We start from the raw sequence: 9,822 nt of genomic DNA, 5'->3' as shown, positions 1-9,822 counted from the left end.
TAAGATTGCAAGAAAAAAATGGAAAACAATTTTACTTTTTTCCAAAAGCATGTATCACCATACTTGTTGCTTGATGGAAGGCAAAATTATGGATGAATGAAAACTACAATAGGACTTGTAAACTCTCACTTGGTGGAAATTTGCTTTCATGTTTTATGCTTACTTATAAGTTGTTTAAATCAGTAATTTTTGTCTGTAGAAACACTTTCTAGTCAATTCTGTACAGAAAAATAAACAACATAAGAACATTTCAAATGTTTTACACTGCTGTTCAGGCATCAACCTGAAACATCATTATACTTTGATTACTATCTCTGGTCTAGCATGTCTGAGTATAAAAAATACAATAGTGGCAAATTCAGTCATAATAGGTGATTCTACAAATATTCTTATGTGCTGTTACGTAGCAGCATAAATAAATAAACAAAACTTAGCCTGCTCTTCTCAGTCTCTTCAGATTGCAATATTCAGAATTTCAATGCTGTATTTGCCTCTACATTGCTCAGTAACTGTGGAACAGCAAGTTAGCCATTCTATGGCCATTTAAATATGTAAAATTGTTGACAAAGGACGAGTATTTTAAGAGCTTGAAATCTTAATAAAGCAGTTTTAATACTCATTTTTCTAATATTTTCTATTATAGTAAAATGCACATAAAATATAACATTTTAACCATTTTTTTCAGTGTACAGCCCAGGGATATTAAGTATGTACATACTGTTGTGCAGCCACCACTGCCATTTGTATCTAGAACTCTTTTCATAAAAGTATGGAAAGCTTCATCAGTTTTCATGTCATCTTCGTGCAGGAGCAGTGCTAATCTCTGCTTCATTCTAATTTTAGTATATGTGCTGCCAAAGCCAGTACTTTTAAATGCACATTTTAAAGAAAACATTTATTTACAGAGAAAGGAAAAGAAAGAAACTGTGACCTTGAAAGACAGTAATAATCTTTTCATTATTATTATCAAAATATGGAGCTCTTAGATCAATTCCATAGAGCTCCATACCAGGATACTGGGGCATAGAGAGTGACTGCCATGTTCTTCCATAAAATGCCTTTTGATTCTACACTCAGAAGCAGAATATAGAGATGGATCGTCTGATCCAAAATGAATATTGCTATATTTTTCTAATTTTCTGGTTGAAGATGAGAAACTGAAAAATAATTCAAACTCAGATTGAGTCTTTCTATATGCCAGACATTGTTCTAAATAATTTATACACATTGTTTGCCTTAATCCAACAAGAACGCAATGAGATAATTTTCTTATTTTCATTTTAAAGATAATAAACCTGGGATTGAAATGGTATAATTGATTACTCAAGGCCACATAATCAGTAAAGGGTAGGTGAAAGAAGTAGCCCTAGGTTGGCCTGACTCCACAGTCCTTGGTCTTAACCTCTGTGTTCTGTTGTGTTCTATTTCTCTCTTTTTTAAAAGATAGCAGGCCATGCCTGCCCATATGTTTCAGATTTATGGCCTTAGTCTCCCCAAATCATTCTGTTTTTATTAATATATTATTTTTTCTTTCACAAACAAATATTTATATGGTAGACAATAATACTTACCTGATTATGGTTTGAACTTGTGTTCTCACAATTCTAAGTGTTTTCTCTGTTGATTTTAAAGCCACTTCATTGAGTTATGGTTGACATACAAAGAGCTGTACCTATTGAATGTACACCAAGTTGATGAGTTTGAAGACAAGTATACACCCATGAAAGCAACACCATAATTTATGCCATTAACCTGTTCATCACATCCAAGTTTCCTCCTGCCTTCTTATTTTTTATTATTATTATTTGTGATAAGAACACTTAACATAAGATAAATCCTCTTAGCAAATTACAAAATATACAGTACAGTATTGTTAACCGTAGGCTATGCTGTGCAGTAAATCTCTAAGACTTATTTCTCATGTATAATTGAAACTTTGTATCCTTTGACTAACACCTTCTGTCCTTCCCAGTGCCACCCCCTGGCAACAGATTTGTGGATTTTAGGGTACAGGGTAAGATTTTTTTTTTTTTTTGATGGAGTCTTGCTCTGTTGCCCAGGCTGGAGTGCAGTGGCATGATCTGGGCTCACTGCAACCTCTGCCTCCCCGGTACAGCAATTCTCCTGCCTCAGCCTCCCGAGTAGCTGGGATTACAGGCACCTGCCACCATGCCCAGCTAATTTTTGTATTTTTAGGAGAGATGGGGTTTCACCATGTTGGCCAGGTTGGTCTCGAACTCCTGACCTCGTGATCCACCTGCCTTGGCCTCCCAAAGTGCTGAGATTACAGGCATGAGCCACCATGCCCGGCCGGGAAGATTTTGATCAACGTCCTTTGGTGCAATTTCTCTATATTCATTCTTGTAATTTGCTGATTTCTGAAATTATGCCTTTGAAATTAAAACGTTTATTGAAATGAAACTGCCATGCCAGAAGACACCCTATAGAACTCAATTCAGTTCTTACAAACATTCCTGCATCTACGTTCTGATTCTAACACCTGTTATGTACTAACAGATATAGCTATTTCCAGAATTTGTTCAAATGGAACTTTACTACCATACGCTGAGTTATTCGGGAAGTCTTAAATATTTGTAAGCTGTTGGTGACTTTTCTGCTTATCTGACTTTGTTTTGTGGGCTTTCCTTGCACAGCGCCCACCCCTGGTGTTATTAGGGGCTCTCTGCTGTAGTTAGGTGGAAACTGTGGTTTGGAAGACACCTGATTCAGGTTTCACTTTGGCTCTCTCACTTGTTGTATGTAATGTGTAATTATGGTCGACTTTTTCCAATCTCCAAGCTTCTAGGCAGTAGGAATTTCAGACTTACAATCAAGTAGATATTTTTATAGTTGAGTAGAAATATATTTCATGTTTGTTAGAAGGAGTGGCAGACAGGATTGGGAAATGGCTTTAATTTTATGCTAACCAGTCTACACTGGTGATAAAGAAAGTGATCTGAGGTCCATGTTTCTCTCTTCTCTCTTCCTTCCCTTCTCTCCCCTGAGCCTCCCCCGCAAGCAGGCCTGACCAACCACTGACACTGCCTCATGGATATAGCTGGATCATAAGAGCAGGAGGCCAGGCACAGCACACAACTTTCCTAATCCCTTTCCTTTTACTCCCTCCCTTAAGCACTGGATTCTAACACTGCAGGTTAACGAGTCTCTGCACCAAGGTCAGCAGGCAACCTTATTGTCTAAGGCAGCAGCCCAGCTTTTCTTTTCATTTCTGATTTTGTTTACTCTCATCTTAGAGACCTGCTTATTTATTTATTAGTATTTTTGGAAATGTGGTATATTTAGAAAACAGAATACTATTTAGCCTTTAAAAAGAGGGAAATTCTGCAAGAAGCAATGACATGAGTGAACCTTAAAGACATTATGCTGAGTGAAATAAGCCAGTCACAGAAAGACACATACTGCTTCATTCCGCCTGAGAGGTGACAGCGTGCTGGCAGTCCTCACAGCCCTTGCTCGCTCTCGGCGCCTCCTCTGCCTGGGCTCCCACTTTGGCGGCACTTGAGGAGCCCTTCAGCCCGTGGCTGCACTGTGGGAGCCCCTTTCTAGGCTGGCCAAGGCCAGAGCCAGCTCCCTCAGCTTGCAGGGAGGTGTGGAGGGAGAGGCGCAAGTGGGAACCCGGGCTGCGCAGTGCTTGCGGGCCAGGTGGAGTTCCGGGTGGGCGTGAGCTTGGCAGGCCCCGCACTCAGAGCAGCCAGCCGGCCCTTACAACCTCAGGCAATGAGGGGTTTAGCACCCGGGCCAGCGGCTGCAGAGGGTGTACTGGGTCCCCCAGCAGTGCCAGCCCACTGGCGCTGCCCTCGATTTCTCGCTGGGTCTTAGCTGCCTTCCGGCGGGGCAGGGCTCGGGACCTGCAGCCCGCCATGCCTGAGCCTCCTGCCCCCTCCGTGGGCTCCTGTGCGGCCCCAGCCTCCCCGATGAGCACGCCCCCTGCTCCCCGGTGCCCAGTCCCATCGACCACCCAAGGGCTGAGGAGTGCGGGTGCATGGCGCGGGACTGGCAGGCAGCTCCACCTGCAGCCCCAGTGCAGGATCCACTGGGTGAAGCCAGCTGGGCTCCTGACTGGTGGGGACTTGGAGAACCTTTATGTCTAGCTCAGGGATTGTAAATACACCAATCGGCACTCTGTATCTAGCTCAAGGTTTGTAAACACACCAATCAGCACCCTGTGCCTGGCTCAGGGTTTGTGAATGCACCAGACGACACTCTGTATCTAGCTACTCTGGTGGGGGCTTGGAGAACCTTTGTGTGGACACTCTGTATCTAGCTAATCTGGTGGGGATGTGGAGAACCTTTGTGTCTAGCTCAGGGATTGTAAATGCACCAATCAGCGCCCTGTCAAAACAGACCACTCGGCTCTACCAATCAGCAGGATGTGGGTGGGGCCAGATAAGAGAATAAAAGCAGGCTGCCCAAGCCAGCAGTGGCAACACGCTGGGGTCCCCTTCCACACTGTGGAAGCTTTGTTCTTTCGCTCTTTGCAAAAAATCTTGCTACTGCTCACTCTTTGGGTCCACACTGCTTTTATGAGCTGTAACACTCACCACGAAGGTCTGCAGCTTCACTCCTGAAGCCAGCCAGACCACGAGCCCACCAGAGGAAGAAACTCCGAACACATCTGAACATCAGAAGGAAAAAACTCCAGACACGCCGCCTTTAAGAACTGTAACACTCACCTCGAGGGTCCGCGGCTTCATTCTTGAAGTCAGTGAGACCAAGAACCCACCAATTCCGGACACACCCCTATATGAGGTATCTTAAATAGTCAAATTGATAGAATTAAAGAGTGAAATAGCAGTTGCCCAGGGCTGGGGGATGGGGAAAATGGGGAGTTAGTTATCAATGGGCATAAACTTTCAGGTGAGTGATACGAGTAAATTGTAGAGATCTGCTGTACAACATTTTAAGATAATTTGTAAGTGGAAGCTAAGCTATAGGTACACAAAGCACACGGAGTGGTATAATGGGCATTGGAGACTCAGAAGGGGGAAGATTAAGAGGTGGGTGATAAAAATCTACATACCGGGTACAGTGTACACTACTCGGGAGACAGGTGTGCTAAGACCTCAGAATTCACTATTATGAAATTCATCCATGTAATCCAAAACCTTGTACCCTAATAGCTATTGAAGTATTTTAAAAGATAATTTATTCGTATGGTTAACAAAAATGTACTGAACCCCACTTAGCCATGGAATTTTTAAAGATGAAGGAAGCATAATTCTCAGTGTTCAGACTTCATGTAGTACATGTAAACAATTATGAAAATACAGTGTGTTAAATGCTAATAATAGAAGTCTGAGCAACAATCTAAAGGCCCACAGAGCAGACAGTTGAGTGTTTATTACAGGATATGAGGCTTCCCAAGGCAGGTGGTAACTGAGCTAGGTATTGAAGGGTGAGTAGAAGCTTTTCAGGCAGAAAAGACAGAGAATGGCCTTCAAGGCTAAAGAATATCATATGGATGTAAAGGCATGCACTGACCTGTAGTCAACAATACTATGTTATACACTCAAACATTTGTTAAGAGGGTAGATCTCATCTAAGTGTTCTTACCCATACTAAAATAAAAATTAAAGACAGCTGCTTTTGCAACATAGCTTTCCAGTGAGGAAAGCGAGATTACACTAAGGTTTTGTTAAAATTTCCAAACAGTATCTGGTCTCTGTTAGCTGGGAATGTTTCACATTCCCTTGATTTAATTTTGTGGAGCGGAACTGCTGAAATTTTGTGGCTTGGTGTGCTCTGTTAGATGGTCATGTGCAGAAAAAGATTTCTGACTATTTAAAATAAACATCTACTTTAAAATCAGGGCAATTGTTTAAAATGAACAGGCTTTTGAATTCTTGAAGATGTACATTTCCCATGTTATAATTTAGGAGATGAAATGCTGTTTTTAAGTTTGATTCTCTTTTTCTCTCTAATATTCATTTATTTCCTGAAGATTGTTCCAAATGCAAGTCTTGATAAATCAGACAATATTTCCTCAACATGAGCAATTGTCAGTGCTTTCAGCTTCCAGTTTTGTTGTTTCAATTTTAATTGTTATTTGTGCTTTTTGAGAAAGAAGTTTTTTAAACGAACACAAAAGTTGCCTTTGTTTGATGTCCTGCAAAATAGTATGTCTGAGTTCCATCTATTAAAAAGTCTTATATGAGTCAATTTTGTTATTGTCAGCCCCCAGCCCCCACTTTTGTTTACATGAGTGAACTAAGAGGGAACAACTGTTGTTTGACCAATTTGTTTAAATCAAAAGTGACTATGTGTCTCCTAGAAAAATGGCAGGGTGTGTTTTTAAATTCTGAATGCTACAACTAAATTTAGCCAAAGTGCATTGCCTTCTGAATGCTTCCAAAATGGAACACTGTGCTTTTGATTGCTGCTTTTGGAGTCTCATTAAGACACTAAAAGGTCAAAGGAACAAGGACTGGAGCAAAATACACTCATTTACAATACACACAGCACAATTAAAGTGTACAAACCAGGCTTACACACCATGTGTTTCTCCCAGGATATCTGTATAATACAGAGTCCTCTTTATGTGGGTAGCTGATGTGTCTAAATGGTCACATTTATTCTGCCAAATGTCTACAGAGTTTTTACCAGTGGAGAAGTATTTTAGATTGCCCATTGTTTCTTCATTATTTCTGAAGAGAAAGTGATATCAGATCAGAGATTTTAAATAAAATGGCATCTTTATCGCCCTAGATTTCTACTTTTTTAAAAGATAGGCATTCTTCATAAGACCTCTGCTATTACACATTCTTTTAAAATTTCATGAGGTGAGAGGGAACACAATGATTTCTGCCCTTGGGAAGTCTCTCATTGAGGATTGACATCAGATTTTGACATAGAATACATTGAGAGTACAAGCTAACTTAAAACTCAGTTTTCCCAGAAGAGTCTGATCTAGCTTGCAATTCAATTTTCTCAGGCACATTTCAGGAACTTGTTTCTGCTAGTAATAAGATTATTTTCATGTGTACGTGATGATGTCCTAAGTGGAATCTGTGGGAGCTTTCCTCTAACGTGAACTCACCGTTCAACGTTTTTCTTACCTAATATATTAAGAGAAATGGAATAGTTTTAAACACCTTGGTACTTGTTTTTCACATTATTTACCTTTTATTCTCTTTGGATCTTAAATATCTCAAAACAAATTTTAATATAGAAATACCCAAACCTAGCTTTTTGTTTCCTTAATTGATTACTACAGTATTTAACATTCTTGTACATATTAGAACCTACCATATTCCAGACACTGGTTTAGATGCTAAGAATTTAGCAGTGAATCTAGATGCCAAGAATTCAGCAGTGAATTATGCAGATAAAAATCTCTACCTATATCGAACTTCCATTTTTTGTGCACATACCTATACTCCTTTGTTCTTTCTACTTTCAACGTCTGGCAAATATTCAAGAATTTGTTCACCAATCTCATCATTTTAAAGGTTACATAACTTTTTGAGGAAATAACTCTGAATTATTTCCAATGTGAAGAGACATCCCTTATGGTCCTCCTTGCAGATGAGAACTAAACCCAATGCTATTTAATGAGTTTTTTTTTAAATCAATAAACAAGATCAGTATTTCTCAAAGTGTGTCTTTAGACCACCTGTGTCAGAACCACCTTCAGAGAGCTTTTGAAGTTTCTGAGATACACTTCATAGATTCCGATTCAGAATATCAGGGTGAGGATCAGGAATCCACATTTTAGTCAGCAAACCAAGTGATCATTACACGTGCTGAAATCTAACAATTACTTTTTTAGACACGGAGGTGAAGAAAACAATAAATTAGATCATCATAAGAAATTGGACAAAAAGGATAGCCTTGGAGTTTAGAATTACCAGAAAACTACTTTAGGACAAAATGGAAAATGATATTTGTAAAATATGGATGAAAAAAATGTCAAGACAAAAGTTGATCATGAGGTTACATACACATATACATAAAGCATAGGTGTGTAGTGCAATATAGGTAGTGAGTAATGAGGTTCACATATTTATGGTGTTTTCCAACTGGCTGTGTGGACTCTTCTCTTCTATGTCCCACTGATGTTATTTTCATTTTACATATGAAGAAGACTGGAGCACAGAAGCAGTAAATAAGTTTTCTGAGGAAACACAGGAAGTAAATAATGGATCAGGGTCACAAATCCTGCGGTCTAGCTCCATAGTCTAGGCTCTTACCCACTCTTGTAACTAAAGGGATCTAGGAATCATCTCAAACCTCAAACATACTGCTTTATGAACAAACAGTAGAGCAGTGAAAATGATTTAGCACAATATAACATGCTAAGTGTTTATGATCTAAGGCATCATTGATCAAAATTAGCTGAGGAATAGGAAAACAGAATAAATACGGATCTATGTGAGGTGAGCGTATACTTACACAATTCAGGGCTGTATTGCAATTGATTCTAGATGAGAGTTAATAATCTAAAGCTCCCATAAAGCTAAAATAAGTCCATATTCCATCTTAATGACTTGCTTCTGCATACAACTTTCTTAAGACCTCCCTATGAAACAATTTAACTAAAATTCAAGTTGAATTGTTCTCTCTGTGTACATTATTTTGACCCATAACCTTTAAACTAGTTATAAGAAAAAATTAAACACATATAATATCGCATACTAAGGCCTTCCTAGAATACCCTCAAGGATTATGTCATGGAAGACAAAGCTACAACTAAAGAAAGAAAAGTCCTTTAGGGTATCTAGGTTTGCACAAAATCTTATGTTTGGCAAATTATTTATTGACAAGTGCTGGTGTGAATTATGCTTACCCTGTTTTCAATGTAGAATGCTCCAAGACACTCTGTCGTTATCATTTTCTTAGCCTACCTAATCATTTAATACTTACGTGCTGTCACCTATTTAAAGCTTTTCTGTATCACCCTACTTTACCTAATATCTTAGTCCTCTCTTCTCTTGAAACATAAAAGTATTCTCGAGAAATAAAATGGTGTGAAAGGGTGAAAACATTGTTTTCTGAATAATTGGCACTGGAATTTTGCCTAAGAAGAAGTCTATTTCTGGTTAAGGAAATACTTCACATCTGCTTGGGGAGAGAATATAAGACCATGAGAATGAGTGTCACCAAGGGACAAGTGAAAGACAAAAATGAACCAAAATTGGGAGTGTCAAAGAGTGCAGACTGAAGGGAGGAGCAGAGAGACACACAACATGAGGGGAGCCGGATCTTGAGAGAAATGGCCCAGCAGATGTCTAAGATAGAAATTTCAGTCATTTGTGTGACTGTAATATAAACTTCCTTCTTCCCAAACATTTGTGGATGAAGCCTGCTACACACACGAAGGCTTGTTTCACACAAACGGTTTACATGACAATCAAATGAAAGCAACGGAGTTATGTGTCAAAGCTAGAGAGGAGCAGAGAAGATGAAGGAACAATAAGCCATCAGAAGCTGAGCAGAAGATGGAGTATTAAGAAGAAGGGAAAAATCAGAACCAGAGACCACTGGGAGAAAGGGCTGGGAATTGGCAGAAATTCAGAGGAAGACATTAAACTTCCCACTGGATGATAAATAAGGTTCAGGCTAATCTTATAGGGACTTTGAGGGGTGATGAGTCAAGTGGACATTTGGAATAGTAGCCCTTTCTTTAATTACCATTTTATGTAATTATGTCTTACTCTGTGACCTATATTTTGAGTTTCTAGTTAAGGTATTTTTGTCTTTTCATTTATTAATCATTTTCTGTATGGTATATTATACACACTGTAAGCTGCTACATATTTATTGATTTATTTTTGTATAAGAGTGAAAGGTGTGGTGGATTGT

The 9,822-nt window shown here is 39.3% G+C and overlaps 1 non-coding gene across 1 annotated transcript; it reads right to left on the bottom strand.

The window, feature by feature from the left end:
- Nucleotides 1-763: 763 nt before the first annotated feature.
- Nucleotides 764-867, bottom strand: LOC129485525 (U6 spliceosomal RNA). The gene has a single exon (XR_008658673.1). It is a non-coding gene; the product is annotated as a U6 spliceosomal RNA (small nuclear RNA).
- Nucleotides 868-9,822: the final 8,955 nt, after the last annotated feature.

This window comes from Symphalangus syndactylus, chromosome 6 (genome assembly GCF_028878055.3).
Source record: "Symphalangus syndactylus isolate Jambi chromosome 6, NHGRI_mSymSyn1-v2.1_pri, whole genome shotgun sequence".
NCBI classification, from domain to species: Eukaryota; Metazoa; Chordata; class Mammalia; order Primates; family Hylobatidae; genus Symphalangus; species Symphalangus syndactylus.
The sequence above is the reverse complement of the archived record's forward strand: the minus strand, read 5'-3'. Positions and strand labels throughout refer to the sequence as shown.